Raw genomic sequence first — 19,403 nt, 5'->3', positions numbered from 1 at the left:
GGATGGGCTCGAACCACCAACCTATTGGTTAACAGCCGAACGCGCTAACCATTGCGCCACGGAAGCCCAAAAATTAAATGGTCGTCAGGTATTGTGGAAAAACTTTGGCTTTCTACGTCACATCTGAGACCTCACAACACCGCTCCCGGATGAGCTCGAACCACCAACCTATTGGTTAACAGCCGAACGCGCTAACCATTGAGCCACGGAAGCTCAGAAATTAAATGATTGTCACGTATTGTGGATAAGTTTTGACTTTTTACGCAACATATGAGACCCCACAACACCTCTCCCGGGTGGGCTCGAACCTTCAACCTTTCGATTAACAGCTGAACGCGCTAATCATTGCGCCACGGAAGCCCAAAAATTAAATGTTCGTCAGGTATTGTGAAAAACTCTGACATTTTACGTTACATCTGAGACCTCACAACACCGCATCCCGGATGGGCTCGAACCACAAACCTATTGGTTAACAGCCGAACGCGCTAATCATTGAGCCACGGAAGCCCAGAAATTAAATGGTTGTCACGTGTTGTGGAAAAGTTTTGACTTTTTACGCTACATCTGAGACCCCACAACACCTCTCCCGGGTGGGCTCGAACCACCAACCTATTGGTTAACAGCCGAACGCGCTAACCATTGCGCCAAGGAAGCCCAAAATTTAAATGCTCGTCAGGTATTGTGTAAAAACCTTGACTTTTTACGTCACATCTGAGACCTCACAACACCGCTCCCGGATGGGCTCGAACCAACAACCTATTGGTTAACAGCCGAACGCGCTAACCATTGCGCCACGGAAGCCCAAAAGTTAAATGCTCGTCAGGTATTGTGTAAAAACCTTGACTTTTGACGTCAGATCTGAGACCTCACAACACCGCTCCCGGATGGGCTCGAACCACCAACCTATCGGTTAACAGCCGAACGCGCTAACCATTGAGCCACGGAAGCTCAGAAATTAAATGGTTGTCAGGTGTTGTGGAAAAACTTTGGCTTTCTACGTTACATTTGAGACCCCACAACACCTCTCCCGGGTGGGCTCGAACCACCAACCTTTCGATTAACAGCTGAACGCGCTAACCATTGCGCCACGGAATCCCAAAAATTAAATGCTCGTCAGGTATTGTGTAAAAACCTTGACTTTTTACGTCACATCTGAGACCTCACAACACCGCTCCCGGATGGGCTCGAACCACCAACCTATTGGTTAACAGCCGAACGCGCTAACCATTGCGCCACGGAAGCCCAAAAGTTAAATGCTCGTCAGGTATTGTGTAAAAACCTTGACTTCTTACGTCACATCTGAGACCTCACAACACCGCTCCCGGATGGGCTCGAACCACCAACCTATTGGTTAACAGCCGAACGCGCTAAACATTGCGCCACGGAAGCCCAAAAGTTAAATGCTCGTCAGGTATTGTGTAAAAACCTTGACTTTTTACGTCACATCTGAGACCTCACAACACCGCTCCCGGATGGGCTCGAACCACCAACCTATTGGTTAACAGCCGAACGCGCTAAACATTGCGCCACGGAAGCCCAAATGTTAAATGCTCGTCAGGTATTGTGTAAAAACCTTGACTTTTTACGTCACATCTGAGACCTCACAACACCGCTCCCGGATGGGCTCGAACCACCAACCTATTGGTTAACAGCCGAACGCGCTAACCATTGCGCCACGGAAGCCCAAAAGTTAAATGCTCGTCAGGTATTGTGTAAAAACCTTGATTTTTTACGTCAAATCTGAGACCTCACAACACCGCTCCCGGATGGGGTCGAACCACCAACCTATTGGTTAACAGCCGAACGCGCTAACCATTGCGCCACGGAAGCCCAAAAATTAAATGGTCGTCATTTATTGTGTAAAAACCTTGATTTTTTACGTCAAATCTGAGACCTCACAACACCGCTCCCGGATGGGGTCGAACCACCAACCTATTGGTTAACAGCCGAACGCGCTAACCATTGAGCCACGGAAGCCCAAAAATTAAATGGTCGTCAGGTATTGTGGAAAAACTTTGGCTTTCTACGTCACATCTGAGACCTCACAACACCGCTCCCGGATGAGCTCGAACCACCAACCTATTGGTTAACAGCCGAACGCGCTAACCATTGCGCCACGGAAGCCCAAAAGTTAAATGCTCGTCAGGTATTGTGTAAAAACCTTGATTTTTTACGTCAAATCTGAGACCTCACAACACCGCTCCCGGATGGGGTCGAACCACCAACCTATTGGTTAACAGCCGAACGCGCTAACCATTGAGCCACGGAAGCTCAGAAATTAAATGATTGTCACGTATTCTGGATAAGTTTTGACTTTTTACGCAACATATGAGACCCCACAACACCTCTCCCGGGTGGGCTCGAACCTTCAACCTTTCAATTAACAGCTGAACGCGCTAATCATTGCGCCACGGAAGCCCAAAAATTAAATGTTCGTCAGGTATTGTGAAAACTCTGACATTTTACGTTACATCTGAGACCTCACAACACCGCATCCCGGATGGGCTCGAACCACAAACCTATTGGTTAACAGCCGAACGCGCTAATCATTGAGCCACGGAAGCTCAGAAATTAAATGGTTGTCAGGTGTTGTGGAAAAACTTTGGCTTTCTACGTTACATTTGAGACCCCACAACACCTCTCCCGGGTGGGCTCGAACCACCAACCTTTCGATTAACAGCTGAACGCGCTAACCATTGCGCCACGGAATCCCAAAAATTAAATGCTCGTCAGGTATTGTGTAAAAACCTTGACTTTTTACGTCACATCTGAGACCTCACAACACCGCTCCCGGATGGGCTCGAACCACCAACCTATTGGTTAACAGCCGAACGCGCTAACCATTGCGCCACGGAAGCCCAAAAGTTAAATACTCGTCAGGTATTGTGTAAAAACCTTGACTTCTTACGTCACATCTGAGACCTCACAACACCGCTCCCGGATGGGCTCGAACCACCAACCTATTGGTTAACAGCCGAACGCGCTAACCATTGCGCCACGGAAGCCCAAAAGTTTAATGCTCGTCAGGTATTGTGTAAAAACCTTGACTTCTTACGTCACATCTGAGACCTCACAACACCGCTCCCGGATGGGCTCGAACCACCAACCTATTGGTTAACAGCCGAACGCGCTAACCATTGCGCCACGGAAGCCCAAAAGTTTAATGCTCGTCAGGTATTGTGTAAAAACCTTGACTTCTTACGTCACATCTGAGACCTCACAACACCGCTCCCGGATGGGCTCGAACCACCAACCTATTGGTTAACAGCCGAACGCGCTAACCATTGCGCCACGGAAGCCCAAAAGTTAAATGCTCGTCAGGTATTGTGTAAAAACCTTGATTTTTTACGTCAAATCTGAGACCTCACAACACCGCTCCCGGATGGGGTCGAACCACCAACCTATTGGTTAACAGCCGAACGCGCTAACCATTGCGCCACGGAAGCCCAAAAATTAAATGGTCGTCATTTATTGTGCAAAAACTTTGGCTTTCTACGTTACATTTGAGATCACACAACACCGCTCCCGGATGGGCTCGAACCACCAACCTATTGGTTAACAGCCGAACGCGCTAACCATTGAGCCACGGAAGCCCAAAAATCAAATGGTCGTCAGGTATTGTGGAAAAACTTTGGCTTTCTCCCCAGTAGCACAAGCCTTCCGCATAACAGTCGGTTAAAGGTCGAATAGTCGGTTTACGGTCCAGTCAGCTGTACTATGCTTATTTCGATACTTTTCCGACTCATGAAGCCGACTACTTCTTTTAGTTGGCAATGCCGACATTTATCTGACAGTTGGAACAGAGATGGTTTAAAGTAGGCTTGCCTACCGTCTAGAAAATTTCAACTTATTTTTTGCCAATTGATTACCGACTCTCTCGCGCTAGTCGGTATTGTGACGTTTAAGAAGAGTAAAATTAAAAGCAAAGTTATGCTTAGGCCGTTTAGTAACCGACATTTATCCGACAGTTGGAACTGAGATGGTTTAAAGTAGGCTTGCCTACCGTCTAAAGAATTCCAACACATTTTTTGCCAATTGATTACCAACTCCCTCACGCTAGTCGTTATTGTGACGTTTAAGACGAGTAAAATTAAAAGCAAAGCTATTCTTAGGCCGTTTAGTAACCGACATTTTTCCGGCTGTTGGAACTGTGGTGGTTTGAAGTAGGCTTGCCTACCGTCCTAAACATGTAACCCACTTTTGCCAATTGATTACCAACTCCTTCCCGCTAGTCGGTATGGTCACGTTATAAAAGAGTAAAATGAAAAACGAAGTTTTTGTATAGGCCTTCTTTTTCCGTGGGACGGTTTTTTTGACTTTTACTATTCCGCAGTTTATGTATAGCCTTTGCTTTTTTACCTAGCTTCTCATCTGCTGGGAACCACACCCCTATAAAGTGAAACCAAAACTTAAACGTTTATGTATACCTTCAGTTTCTTTGTTTGAATATAAAAGAAGCAAGTGTTTTGGGGCGCTTGGAAATCAAAAACCTTATATATTAAAGATTTTTGGTTGTGAAAATAATACTGAATTCCAAAATAGATCTCAATTTGTTTTAGTTACAGAATTTTTTGCGGTTTCAAACTTTTTAAGAGAAAAATGTGTGAAATAATACCCTTTAGAATTGTATGTTTTTCTTTTTCATTAAAAAAAATCTGTAAGTGTATATCAGGGTTGCCACAGTACCTGGATATCCTGGAAAAGTCAGGGAATTTAAAAATGGGCCAAAAGGTCAGGGAAATGTCGGGAAATTTTAAAAATTTTAGCAAATTCTGGGAACTTGATTTTAGTGGGTAAAAGTATTTATTGAAAGAGTAATGAAAGTTTCTCCTTATCCTCTCTTAACACAGAAAACTCCATGAGCAATGCTTAAAAATGTCTAGAATTGTTTTTATAAATAAATGCCTTCAAAAATGCTCTTAAGTCTGTTATTTATAGTTAAAATGATTCTTATTCATTTGGTGCAACAAATACATTGGAAAACTTAATGTAGAGAGCTATATAATTATAAGCACTTACAACGTGCTGTAAAAATTTACCCTACCGCCCTAAAAGGTCTGGGAAAATCTGAGAAAAAGTTCAGGGAAAACCTGGAAAAGTCCGGGAATTTTGTTCTGAAAATTCCGTAGCAACCCTGTATATTTTTCATTAAGATTTTTGTAATTTAAGAGATAGTAACTGACCACATCGAAGATATTAACAATGAATATTAATAAATGCTTTAATTGATGTAAATATTATACTCGCCCTGAAAAATTTTACTTTAGGTTAAAACCAATTAGCTAGGCAGCTAATATTTCCATTCGACTAGTCGTGTAATATCTAATACATTGTTTAATATTTGAAATTGTTATAATTGATGCTCAACCTGTATGTTACTTGAAATATTCAAAGTACAAATTCTAAAGTGATTTTCATTGAAAATGTATTAAAGAAATTTCAATACTTGGTATCAGTATCCTTTACTATAAGCGAATGAAGCCTCGAGTTAAGGCTTGCTAGTCGCAAAACCGTCGGGCCTCGAGTTAAAGTTTGATCGTCGCAAAAGCGTCGGACCTCTTGCTGACAGGCGGTTAAGTCGACTCTCAAACGTGTTGGATGAGGGTCCTATTTCATTCGTGTCGTAACAGTCGGTAAACCAGTGGGCCGTCGTCCCAACGGGCGGACATTTCGATTCTCAAACCCTTACTCTACCAGCCCTTTACCGACGATTTACCGTTCCTATACTAAAAAGCCGCGAAATCGTCGGATTGAGCGCGGATTTAGGTAGGCATAATGACGCCGACATATAGTCGGCCAACAGTCGTTTTATAGTAGCCTCAAAACAGTAGGAAAACCGGCGGGCCATCGTCCCTCCAGGCGGACATTTCGACTTTCAAACCATTACTCTCCCGACTTATTAGTGACTTTTTACCAACTCGTCGGTAACACACAAAGCCGACCATGTAGGCCCTACGTCGGCAGTGCTACTGGGGCTACGTCACATCTGGGACCTCACAACACCGCTCCCGGATGAGCTCGAACCACCAACCTATTGGTTAACAGCCGAACGCGCTAACCATTGAGCCACGGAAGCTCAGAAATTAAATGATTGTCACGTATTGTGGATAAGTTTTGACTTTTTACGCTACATATGAGACCCCACAACACCTCTTCCGGGTGGGCTCGAACCTTCAACCTTTCGATTAACAGCTGAACGCGCTAATCATTGCGCCACGGAAGCCCAAAAATTAAATGTTCGTCAGGTATTGTGAAAAACTCTGACATTTTACGTTACATCTGAGACCTCACAGCACCGCATCCCGGATGGGCTCGAACCACAAACCTATTGGTTAACAGCCGAACGCGCTAATCATTGAGCCACGGAAGCCCAGAAATTAAATGGTTGTCACGTGTTGTGGAAAAGTTTTGACTTTTTACGCTACATCTGAGACCCCACAACACCTCTCCCGGGTGGGCTCGTACCACCAACCTCTCGATTAACAGCTGAACGCGCTAACCATTGCGCCACGGAAGCCCAAAAATTCAATGTTCGACAGGTATTGTGGAAAAACTCTGACATTTTATGTTATATTTGAGACGTCACAACACCGCTCCCGGGAGAGCTCAAACCACCAGTCTTTTGAATAGCAGCTGAACGCGCTAACCATTGCGCCACGGAAGCCCAAAAATTAAATGGTCGTCAGGTATTGTGGAAAAACTTTGGCTTTCTACGTTACATTTGAGATCACACAACACCGCTCCCGGGTGGGCTCGAACCACCAACCTATTGGTTAACAGCCGAACGCGCTAACCATTGCGCCACGGAAGCCCAAAATTTAAATGCTCGTCAGGTATTATGTAAAAACCTTGACTTTTTACGTCACATCTGAGACCTCACAACACCGCTCCCGGATGGGGTCGAACCACCAACCTATTGGTTAACAGCCGAACGCGCTAACCATTGCGCCACGGAAGCCCAAAAATTAAATGGTCGTCAGGTATTGTGGAAAAATTTTAGCTTTCTACGTTACATTTGAGATCACACAACACCGCTCCCGGGTGGGCTCGAACCACCAACCTATTGGTTAACAGCCGAACGCGCTAACCATTGCGCCAAGGAAGCCCAAAATTTAAATGCTCGTCCGGTATTGTGTAAAAACCTTGACTTTTTACGTCACATCTGAGACCTCACAACACCGCTCCCGGATGGGCTCGAACCACCAACCTATTGCTTAACAGCCGAACGCGCTAACCATTGCGCCACGGAAGCCCAAAACCTAAATGCTCGTCAGGTATTGTGCAAAAAACTTGACTTTTTACGTCACATCTGAGACCTCACAACACCGCTCCCGGATGGGCTCGAACCACCAACCTATTGGTTAACAGCCGAACGCGCTAACCATTGCGCCACGGAAGCCCAAAAGTTAAATACTCGTCAGGTATTGTGTAAAAACCTTGACTTCTTACGTCACATCTGAGACCTCACAACACCGCTCCCGGATGGTCTCGAACCACCAACCTATTGGTTAACAGCCGAACGCGCTAACCATTGCGCCACGGAAGCCCAAAAGTTAAATGCTCGTCAGGTATTGTGTAAAAACCTTGACTATTTACGTCACATCTGAGACCTCACAACACCGCTCCCGGATGGGCTCGAACCACCAACCTATTGGTTAACAGCCGAACGCGCTAACCATTGAGCCACGGAAGCTCAGAAATTAAATGGTTGTCAGGTGTTGTGGAAAAACTTTGGCTTTCTACGTTACATTTGAGACCCCACAACACCTCTCCCGGGTGGGCTCGAACCACCAACCTTTCGATTAACAGCTGAACGCGCTAACCATTGCGCCACGGAATCCCAAAAGTTAAATGCTCGTCAGGTATTGTGTAAAAACCTTGACTTTTTACGTCACATCTGAGACCTCACAACACCGCTCCCGGATGGGCTCGAACCACCAACCTATTGGTTAACAGCCGAACGCGCTAACCATTGCGCCACGGAAGCCCTAAAGTTAAATGTTCGTCTGGTGTTGTGGAAAAACTCTGACATTTTACGTTACATCTGAGACGTCACAACACCGCTCCCGGGAGGGCTCGAACCACCAACCTATTGGTTAACAGCCGAACGCGCTAACCATTGAGCCACGGAAGCTCAGAAATTAAATGATTGTCACGTATTGTGGATAAGTTTTGACTTTTTACGCTACATATGAGACCCCACAACACCTCTCCCGGGTGGGCTCGAACTTTCAACCTTTCGATTAACAGCTGAACGCGCTAATCATTGCGCCACGGAAGCCCAAAAATTAAATGTTCGTCAGGTATTGTGAAAAACTCTGACATTTTACGTTACATCTGAGACCTCACAACACCGCATCCCGGATGGGCTCGAACCACAAACCTATTGGTTAACAGCCGAACGCGCTAATCATTGAGCCACGGAAGCCCAGAAATTAAATGGTTGTCACGTATTGTGGAAAAGTTTTGACTTTTTACGCTACATCTGAGACCCCACAACACCTCTCCCGGGTGGGCTCGTACCACCAACCTCTCGATTAACAGCTGAACGCGCTAACCATTGCGCCACGGAAGCCCAAAAATTCAATGTTCGACAGGTATTGTGGAAAAACTCTGACATTTTATGTTACATTTGAGACGTCACAACACCGCTCCCGGGAGAGCTCAAACCACCAGTCTTTTGAATAGCAGCTGAACGCGCTAACCATTGCGCCACGGAAGCCCAAAAATTAAATGGTCGTCAGGTATTGTGGAAAAATTTTGGCTTTCTACGTTACATTTGAGATCACACAACACCGCTCCCGGGTGGGCTCGAACCACCAACCTATTGGTTAACAGCCGAACGCGCTAACCATTGCGCCAAGGAAGCCCAAAATTTAAATGCTCGTCAGGTATTGTGCAAAAAACTTGACTTTTTACGTCACATCTGAGACCTCACAACACCGCTCCCGGATGGGCTCGAACCACCAACCTATTGGTTAACAGCCGAACGCGCTAACCATTGCGCCACGGAAGCCCAAAAGTTAAATACTCGTCAGGTATTGTGTAAAAACCTTGACTTCTTACGTCACATCTGAGACCTCACAACACCGCTCCCGGATGGTCTCGAACCACCAACCTATTGGTAAACAGCCGAACGAGCTAACCATTGCGCCACGGAAGCCCAAAAGTTAAATGCTCGTCAGGTATTGTGTAAAAACCTTGACTATTTACGTCACATCTGAGACCTCACAACACCGCTCCCGGATGGGCTCGAACCACCAACCTATTGGTTAACAATCGAACGCGCTAACCATAGAGCCACGGAAGCTCAGAAATTAAATGGTTGTCAGGTGTTGTGGAAAAACTTTGGCTTTCTACGTTACATTTGAGACCCCACAACACCTCTCCCGGGTGGGCTCGAACCACCAACCTTTCGATTAACAGCTGAACGCGCTAACCATCGCGCCACGGAATCCCAAAAATTATATGCTCGTCAGGTATTGTGTAAAAACCTTGACTTTTTACGTCACATCTGAGACCTCACAACACCGCTCCCGGATGGGCTCGAACCACCAACCTATTGGTTAACAGCCGAACGCGCTAACCATTGCGCCACGGAAGCCCAAAAGTTAAATGTTCGTCTGGTGTTGTGGAAAAACTCTGACATTTTACGTTACATCTGAGACGTCACAACACCGCTCCCGGGAGGGCTCGAACCACCAACCTTTCGGTTAACAGCTGAACGCGCTGACAATTGCGCCACTGAAGCCCAAAAATTAAATTTTCGTCAGGTATTGAGGTAAAACCTTGACTTTTTACTTCTCATCTGAGACCTCACAACACCGCTCCCGGATGGGCTCGAACCACCAACCTTTCGGTTAACAGCCGAACGCGCTAACCATTCGCCGCGGACGCCCAAAAATTAAATGGTCGTCAGGTATTGTGGAAAAACTTTGGCTATTTACGTTACATTTGAGATCCAAAAACACCGCTCCCGGGTGGGCTCGAACCACCAACCTATTGGTTAACAGCCGAACGCGCTAACCATTGAGCCACGGAAGATCAGAAATTAAATGGTTGTCACGTATTGTGGAAAAGTTCTGACTTTTAACGCTACATCTGAGACCCCACAACACCTCTTCCGGGTGGGCTCAAACCACCAACCTTTCGATTAAGAGCTGGACGCACTAATTACTGCGCCACGGAAGCCCAAAAATTAAATGCTCGTCAGGTATTGTGGAAAAACTCTGACATTTTACGTAACATCTGAGACGTCACAACACCGCTCCCGGATGGGCTCGAACCACCAACCTTTCGGTTAACAGCCGAACGCGCTAGCCATTGCGCCACGGACGCCCAAAAATTAAATGGTTGTCAGGTATTGTTGAAAAGTTACGACTTTTCACGCTACATCTGAGACCCCACAAATCCTCTCTCGTTTGGGCTCGAACCACCAACCTTTCGGTTAACAGCTGAACGCACTAACCATTGCGCCACGGAAGCCCAAAAATTAAATGGTCGTCAGGTATTGTAGAAAAACTTTGGCTTTTTACGTTACATTTGAGATCCAAAAACACCGCTCCCGGGTGGGCTCGAACCACCAAGCTATTGGTTAACAGCCGAACGCGCTAACCATTGAGCCACGAAAGATCAGAAAATAAATGGTTATCACGTATTATGGAAAAAGTTTGACTTTTCACGCTACATCTGAGACCTCACAACACCTCTCCCGGGTGGGCTCGAACCACCAACCTTTCGATTAACAGCTGAACGCGCTAACCATTGCGCCACGGAAGCCCAAAAATTAAATGCTCGTCAGGTATTGTGGAAAAACTCTGACATTTTACGTTACATCTGAGACGTCACAACACCGCTCCCGGGAGGGCTCGAACCACCAACCTTTCGGTTAATGCTGAAAATTAAAAATCGAGGTACATTTTTATTTATTGTCCTGACGAACATTTAATTTTTGGGCTTCCGTGGCTCAATGTTAGCGCGTTCGGCTGTTAATCGAAAGGTTGGTGGTTCGAGCCCATCCGGGAGCGGTGTTGTGAGGTCTCAGATGTAGCGTGAAAAGTCAAACTTTTTCCATAATACGTTATAACCATTTATTTTCTGAGCTTCCTTGGCTCAATGGTTAGCGCGTTCGGCTGTTAAGCAATAGGTTGGTGGTTCGAGCCCACCCGGGAGCGGTGTTTTGGGATCTCAAATGTAACGTAAATAGCCAAAGTTTTTCCACAATACCTGACGACCATTTCATTTTTGGGCTTCCTTGGCGCAATGGTTAGCGCGTTCGGCTGTTAACCGAAAGGATGGTGGTTCGAGCCCACCTGGGAGAGGTGTTGTAGGGTCTCAGATGTAACGTAAAAAGTCATAACTTATCCACAAAACCTAACAACCATTTAATTTCTGAGCTTCTGTGGCTCAATGGTTAGCGCGTTCGGCTGTTAACCAATTGGTTGGTTTTTCGAGCCTATCCGGGAGAAGTGTTGTGACGTCTCAGATGTAACGTAAAATGTCAGAGTTTTTCCACAATATCTGACGAACATTTAATTTTTGGGCTTGCGTGGCGCAATGGTTAGCGCGTTCAGCTGTTAATCGAAAGGTTGGTGGTTCGAGCCCACCCGGGAGAGGTGTTGTTGGGTCTCATATGAAGCGTAAAAAGACAAAACTTTTCCACAATACGTGACAACCATTTATTTTCCGAGCTTTCGTGGCTCAATGGTTAGCGCGTTCGGCTGTTAACCAATAGGTTGGTGGTTCGAGCCCACCCGGGAGCGGTGTTTTTGGATCTCAAATGTAACGTAAATAGCCAAAATATTTCCACAACACCTGACGACCATTTCATTTTTGGGCGTCCGTGGCGAATGGTTAGCGCGTTCGGCTGTTAACCGAAAGGTTGGTGGTTCGAGCCCATACGGGAGCGGTGTTGTGAGGCCTCAGATGTGAAGTAAAAAGTCAAAGTTTTACCTCAATACCTGACGAAAATTTAATTTTTGGGCTTCAGTGGCGCAATGGTTAGCGCGTTCGGCTATTAACCAATAGGTTGGTGGTTCGAGCCCATCCGGGAAAAGTGTTGTGACGTCTCAGATGTAACGTAAAATGTCAGAGTTTTTCCACAATACCTGACGAACATTTAATTTTTGGGCTTCCGTGGCGCAATGGTTAGCGCGTTCAGCTGTTAATCGAAAGGTTGGTGGTTCGAGCCCACCCGGAAGAGGTGATGTGGGGTCTCAGATGTAGCGTAAAAAGTCAAAACTTTTCCACAATACGTGACAACCATTTAATTTCTGAGCTTTAGTGGCGCAATGGTCAGCGCTTTCAGCTGTTAACCGAAAGGTTGGTGGTTCGAGCCCTCCCGGGAGCGGTGTTGTGACGTCTCAGATGTAACGTAAAATGTCAGAGTTTTTCCACATTACCTGACGAGCATTTAATTTTTGGGCTTCCGTGGCGCAATGGTTAGCGCGTTCAGCTGTTAATCGAAAGGTTGGTGGTTCGAGCCCACCCGAGAGAGGTGTTGTGATGTCTCAGATGTAGCGTGAAAAGTCAAACTTTTTCCATAATACGTGATAACCATTTATTTTCTGATCTTTCGTGGCTCAATGGTTAGCGCGTTCGGCTGTTAACCCATAGCTTGATGGTTCGAGCCCACCCGGGAGCGTTGTTTTTGGATCTCAAATGTAACGTAAATAGCCAAAGTTTTTCCGCAATACCTGACGACCATTTTTTTTTTGAGCGTCCGTGGCGTAATGGTTAGCGCGTTCGGCTGTTAACCGAAAGGTTGGTGGTTCGAGCCCATCCGGGAGCGGTGTTGTGAGGCCTCAGATGTGAAGTAAAAAGTCAAAGTTTTACCTCAATACCTGACGAAAATTTAATTTTTGGGCTTCAGTGGCGCAATGGTTAGCGCGTTCGGCTATTAACCAATAGGTTGGTGGTTCGAGCCCATTCGGGAGAAGTGTTGTGACGTCTCAGATGTAACGTAAAATGTCGGAGTTTTTCCACAATACCTGACGAACATTTAATTTTTGGGCTTCAGTGGCGCAATGGTCAGCGCGTTCAGCTGTTAACCGAAAGGTTGATGGTGTGAGCCCAAACGAGAGAGGTTTTGTGGGGTCTCAGATGTAGCGTGAAAATTCGTAACTTTTCAACAATACCTGACAACCATTTAATTTTTGGGTGTCCGTGGCGCAATAACTAGCGCGTTCGGCTGTTAACCGAAAGGTTGGTGGTTCGAGCCCATCCGGGAGCGATGTTGTGACGTCTCAGATGTTACGTAAAATGTCAGAGTTTTTCCACAATACCTGACGAACATTTAATTTTTGGGCTTCCGTGGCGCAGTAATTAGCGCGTCCAGCTCTTAATCGAAAGGTTGGTGGTTCGAGCCCACCCGGAAGAGGTGTTGTGGGGTCTCAGATGTAGCGTTAAAAGTCAAAACTTTTCCACAATACGTGACAACCATTTAATTTCTGATCTTCCGTGGCTCAATGGTTAGCGCGTTCGGCTGTTAACCAATAGGTTGGTGGTTCGAGCCCACCCGGGAGCGGTGTTTTTGGATCTCAAATGTAACGTAAATAGCCAAACTTTTTCCACAATACCTGACGACCATTTAATTTCTGGGCGTCCGTGGCGCAATGGTTAGCGCGTTCGGCTGTTAACCGAAAGGTTGGTGGTTCGAGCCCATCCGGGAGCGGTGTTGTGAGGCCTCAGATGTGAAGTAAAAAGTCAAAGTTTTACCTCAATACCTGACGAAAATTTAATTTTTGGGCTTCAGTGGCGCAATGGTTAGCGCGTTCGGCTATTAACCAATAGGTTGGTGGTTCGAGCCCATTCGGGAGAAGTGTTGTGACGTCTTAGATGTAACGTAAAATGTCGGAGTTTTTCCACAATACCTGACGAACATTTAATTTTTGGGCTTCAGTGGCGCAATGGTCAGCGCGTTCAGCTGTTAACCGAAAGGTTGGTGGTTCGAGCCCAAACGAGAGAGGTTTTGTGGGGTCTCAGATGTAGCGTGAAAAGTCAAACTTTTTCCATAATACGTGATAACCATTTATTTTCTGATCTTTCGTGGCTCAATGGTTAGCACGTTCGGCTGTTAACCCATAGCTTGGTGGTTCGAGCCCACCCGGGAGCGGTGTTTTTGGATCTCAAATGTAACGTAAATAGCCAAAGTTTTTCCGCAATACCTGACGACCATTTTTTTTGGGCGTCCGTGGCGCAATGGTTAGCGCGTTCGGCTGTTAACCGAAAGGTTGGTGGTTCGAGCCCATCCGGGAAAAGTGTTGTGACGTCTCAGATGTAACGTAAAATGTCAGAGTTTTTCCACAATACCTGACGAACATTTAATTTTTGGGCTTCCGTGGCGCAATGGTTAGCGCGTTCAGCTGTTAATCGAAAGGTTGGTGGTTCGAGCCCACCCGGAAGAGGTGATGTGGGGTCTCAGATGTAGCGTAAAAAGTCAAAACTTTTCCACAATACGTGACAACCATTTAATTTCTGAGCTTTAGTGGCGCAATGGTCAGCGCTTTCAGCTGTTAACCGAAAGGTTGGTGGTTCGAGCCCTCCCGGGAGCGGTGTTGTGACGTCTCAGATGTAACGTAAAATGTCAGAGTTTTTCCACAATACCTGACGAGCATTTAATTTTTGGGCTTCCGTGGCGCAATGGTTAGCGCGTTCAGCTGTTAATCGAAAGGTTGGTGGTTCGAGCCCACCCGAGAGAGGTGTTGTGATGTCTCAGATGTAGCGTGAAAAGTCAAACTTTTTCCATAATACGTGATAACCATTTATTTTCTGATCTTTCGTGGCTCAATGGTTAGCGCGTTCGGCTGTTAACCCATAGCTTGATGGTTCGAGCCCACCCGGGAGCGTTGTTTTTGGATCTCAAATGTAACGTAAATAGCCAAAGTTTTTCCGCAATACCTGACGACCATTTTTTTTTTGAGCGTCCGTGGCGTAATGGTTAGCGCGTTCGGCTGTTAACCGAAAGGTTGGTGGTTCGAGCCCATCCGGGAGCGGTGTTGTGAGGCCTCAGATGTGAAGTAAAAAGTCAAAGTTTTACCTCAATACCTGACGAAAATTTAATTTTTGGGCTTCAGTGGCGCAATGGTTAGCGCGTTCGGCTATTAACCAATAGGTTGGTGGTTCGAGCCCATTCGGGAGAAGTGTTGTGACGTCTCAGATGTAACGTAAAATGTCGGAGTTTTTCCACAATACCTGACGAACATTTAATTTTTGGGCTTCAGTGGCGCAATGGTCAGCGCGTTCAGCTGTTAACCGAAAGGTTGATGGTGTGAGCCCAAACGAGAGAGGTTTTGTGGGGTCTCAGATGTAGCGTGAAAATTCGTAACTTTTCAACAATACCTGACAACCATTTAATTTTTGGGTGTCCGTGGCGCAATAACTAGCGCGTTCGGCTGTTAACCGAAAGGTTGGTGGTTCGAGCCCATCCGGGAGCGATGTTGTGACGTCTCAGATGTTACGTAAAATGTCAGAGTTTTTCCACAATACCTGACGAACATTTAATTTTTGGGCTTCCGTGGCGCAGTAATTAGCGCGTCCAGCTCTTAATCGAAAGGTTGGTGGTTCGAGCCCACCCGGAAGAGGTGTTGTGGGGTCTCAGATGTAGCGTTAAAAGTCAAAACTTTTCCACAATACGTGACAACCATTTAATTTCTGATCTTCCGTGGCTCAATGGTTAGCGCGTTCGGCTGTTAACCAATAGGTTGGTGGTTCGAGCCCACCCGGGAGCGGTGTTTTTGGATCTCAAATGTAACGTAAATAGCCAAACTTTTTCCACAATACCTGACGACCATTTAATTTCTGGGCGTCCGTGGCGCAATGGTTAGCGCGTTCGGCTGTTAACCGAAAGGTTGGTGGTTCGAGCCCATCCGGGAGCGGTGTTGTGAGGCCTCAGATGTGAAGTAAAAAGTCAAAGTTTTACCTCAATACCTGACGAAAATTTAATTTTTGGGCTTCAGTGGCGCAATGGTTAGCGCGTTCGGCTATTAACCAATAGGTTGGTGGTTCGAGCCCATTCGGGAGAAGTGTTGTGACGTCTTAGATGTAACGTAAAATGTCGGAGTTTTTCCACAATACCTGACGAACATTTAATTTTTGGGCTTCAGTGGCGCAATGGTCAGCGCGTTCAGCTGTTAACCGAAAGGTTGGTGGTTCGAGCCCAAACGAGAGAGGTTTTGTGGGGTCTCAGATGTAGCGTGAAAAGTCAAACTTTTTCCATAATACGTGATAACCATTTATTTTCTGATCTTTCGTGGCTCAATGGTTAGCACGTTCGGCTGTTAACCCATAGCTTGGTGGTTCGAGCCCACCCGGGAGCGGTGTTTTTGGATCTCAAATGTAACGTAAATAGCCAAAGTTTTTCCGCAATACCTGACGACCATTTTTTTTGGGCGTCCGTGGCGCAATGGTTAGCGCGTTCGGCTGTTAACCGAAAGGTTGGTGGTTCGAGCCCATCCGGGAGCGGTGTTGTGAGGCCTCAGATGTGAAGTAAAAAGTCAAAGTTTTACCTCAATACCTGACGAAAATTTAATTTTTGGGCTTCAGTGGCGCAATGGTTAGCGCGTTCGGCTATAAACCAATAGGTTGGTGGTTCGAGCCCATTCGGGAGAAGTGTTGTGACGTCTCAGATGTAACGTAAAATGTCGGAGTTTTTCCACAATACCTGACGAACATTTAATTTTTGGGCTTCAGTGGCGCAATGGTCAGCGCGTTCAGCTGTTAACCGAAAGGTTGGTGGTTCGAGCCCAAACGAGAGAGGTTTTGTGGGGTCTCAGATGTAGCGTGAAAATTCGTAACTTTTCAACAATACCTGACAACCATTTAATTTTTGGGTGTCCGTGGCGCAATGGCTAGCGCGTTCGGCTGTTAACCGAAAGGTTGGTGGTTCGAGCCCATCCGGGAGCGGTGTTGTGACGTCTCAGATGTTACGTAAAATGTCAGAGTTTTTCCACAATACCTGACGAACATTTAATTTTTGGGCTTCCGTGGCGCAGTAATTAGCGCGTCCAGCTCTTAATCGAAAGGTTGGTGGTTCGAGCCCACCCGGAAGAGGTGTTGTGGGGTCTCAGATGTAGCGTTAAAAGTCAAAACTTTTCCACAATACGTGACAACCATTTAATTTCTGATCTTCCGTGGCTCAATGGTTAGCGCGTTCGGCTGTTAACCAATAGGTTGGTGGTTCGAGCCCACCTGGGAGCGGTGTTTTTGGATCTCAAATGTAACGTAAATAGCCAAAGTTTTTCCACAATACCTGACGACCATTTAATTTTTGGGCCTCAGTGGCGAATGGTTAGCGCGTTCGGCTGTTAACCGAAAGGTTGGTGGTTCGAGCCCATCCGGGAGCGGTGTTGTGAGGTCTCAGATGGTAAGTAAAAAGTCAAGGTTTTACCTCAATACCTGACGAAAATTTAATTTTTGGGCTACAGTGGCGCAATGGTCAGCGCGTTCAGCTGTTAACCGAAAGGTTGGTGGTTCGAGCCCTCCCGGGAGCGGTGTTGTGACGTCTCAGATGTAACGTAAAATGTCAGAGTTTTTCCAAAACACCTGACGAACATTTAACTTTTGGGCTTCCGTGGCGCAATGGTTAGCGCGTTCAGCTGTTAATCGAAAGGTTGGTGGTTCGAGCCCGCCCGGAAGAGGTATTGTGTGGTCTCAGATGTAGCGTAAAAAGTCAAAACTTTTCCACAATACGTGACAACCATTTAATTTCTGAGCTTCCGTGGCTCAATGGTTAGCGCGTTCGGCTGTTAATCGAAAGGTTGGTGGTTCGAGCCTATCCGGTAGCGGTATTGTGAGGTCTCAGATGTAGCGTGAAAAGTCAAACTTTTTCCATAATACGTGATAACCATTTATTTTCTGAGCTTCCGTGGCTCAATGGTTAGCGCGTTCGGCTGTTAACCAATAGGTTGGTGGTTCGAGCCCACCCGGGAGCGGTGTTTTGGGATCTCAAATGTAACGTAAATAGCCAAGGTTTTTCCACAATACCTGACGACCATTTAATTTTTGGGCCTCAGTGGCGCAATGGTTAGCGCGTTCAGCTGTTAACCGAAAGGTTGGTGGTTCGAGCCCAAACGAGAGAGGATTTGTGGGGTCTCAGAAGTAGCGTGAAAAGTAACTTTTCAACAATACCTGACAACCATTTAATTATTGGGCGTCCGTGGCGCAATGGTTAGCGCGTTCGGCTGTTAACCAATAGGTTGGTGGTTCGAGCCCATCCGGGAGCGGTGTTGTGAGGTCTTAGATGTGACGTAAAAAGTCAAGGTTTTTACACAATATCTGACGAGCATCTAATTTTTGGGCTTCCGTGGCGCAATGGCTAGCGCGTTCAGCTGTTAATCGAAAGGTTGGTGGTTCGAGCCCACCCGGGAGAGGTGTTGTGGGGTCTCAAATGTAACGTAGAAAGCCAAAGTTTTTCCACAATACCTGACAACCGTTTAATTTCTGAGCTTCCGTGGTTCAATGGTTAGCGCGTTCAGCTGTTAACCAATAGGTTGGTGGTTCGAGCCCAAACGAGAGAGGATTTGTGGGGTCTCAGAAGTAGCGTGAAAAGTCGTAACTTTTAAACAATACCTGACAACCATTTATTTATTGGGCGTCCGTGGCGCAATGGTTAGCGCGTTCGGCTGTTAACCAATAGGTTGGTGGTTCGAGCCCATCCGGGAGCGGTGTTGTGAGGTCTTAGATGTGACGTAAAAAGTCAAGGTTTTTACACAATATCTGACGAGCATCTAATTTTTGGGCTTCCGTGGCGCAATGGTTAGCGCGTTCAGCTGTTAATCGAAAGGTTGGTGGTTCGAGCCCACCCGGGAGAGGTGTTGTGGGGTCTCAAATGTAACGTAGAAAGCCAAAGTTTTTCCACAATACCTGACAACCGCTTAATTTCTGAGCTTCCGTGGCTCAATGGTTAGCGCGTTCAGCTGTTAACCGAAAGGTTGGTGGTTCGAGCCCATCCGGGAGCGGTGTTGTGAGGCCTCAGATGTGAAGTAAAAAGTCAAAGTTTTACCTCAATACCTGACGAAAATTTAATTTTTGGGCTTCAGTGGCGCAATGGTTAGCGCGTTCGGCTATTAACCAATAGGTTGGTGGTTCGAGCCCATCCGGGAGAAACGTTGTGACGTCTCAGATGTAACGTAAAATGTCAGAGTTTTTCCACAATACCTGACGAACATTTAATTTTTGGGCTTCAGTGGCGCAATGGTCAGCGCGTTCAGCTGTTAATCGAAAGGTTGGTGGTTCGAGCCCACCCGGAAGAGGTGATATGGGGTCTCAGATGTAGCGTAAAAAGTCAAAACTTTTCCACAATACGTGACAACCATTTAATTTCTGAGCTTCAGTGGCGCAATGGTCAGCGCGTTCAGCTGTTAACCGAAAGGTTGGTGGTTCGAGCCCTCCCGGGAGCGGTGTTG

This window comes from Phalangium opilio, unplaced genomic scaffold (assembly GCF_054372755.1).
Source record: "Phalangium opilio isolate 3A_F unplaced genomic scaffold, DU_Popi_V2 ptg000037l_1, whole genome shotgun sequence".
Taxonomy (NCBI): Eukaryota; Metazoa; Arthropoda; class Arachnida; order Opiliones; family Phalangiidae; genus Phalangium; species Phalangium opilio.
This window is presented reverse-complemented; position numbering follows the sequence as displayed.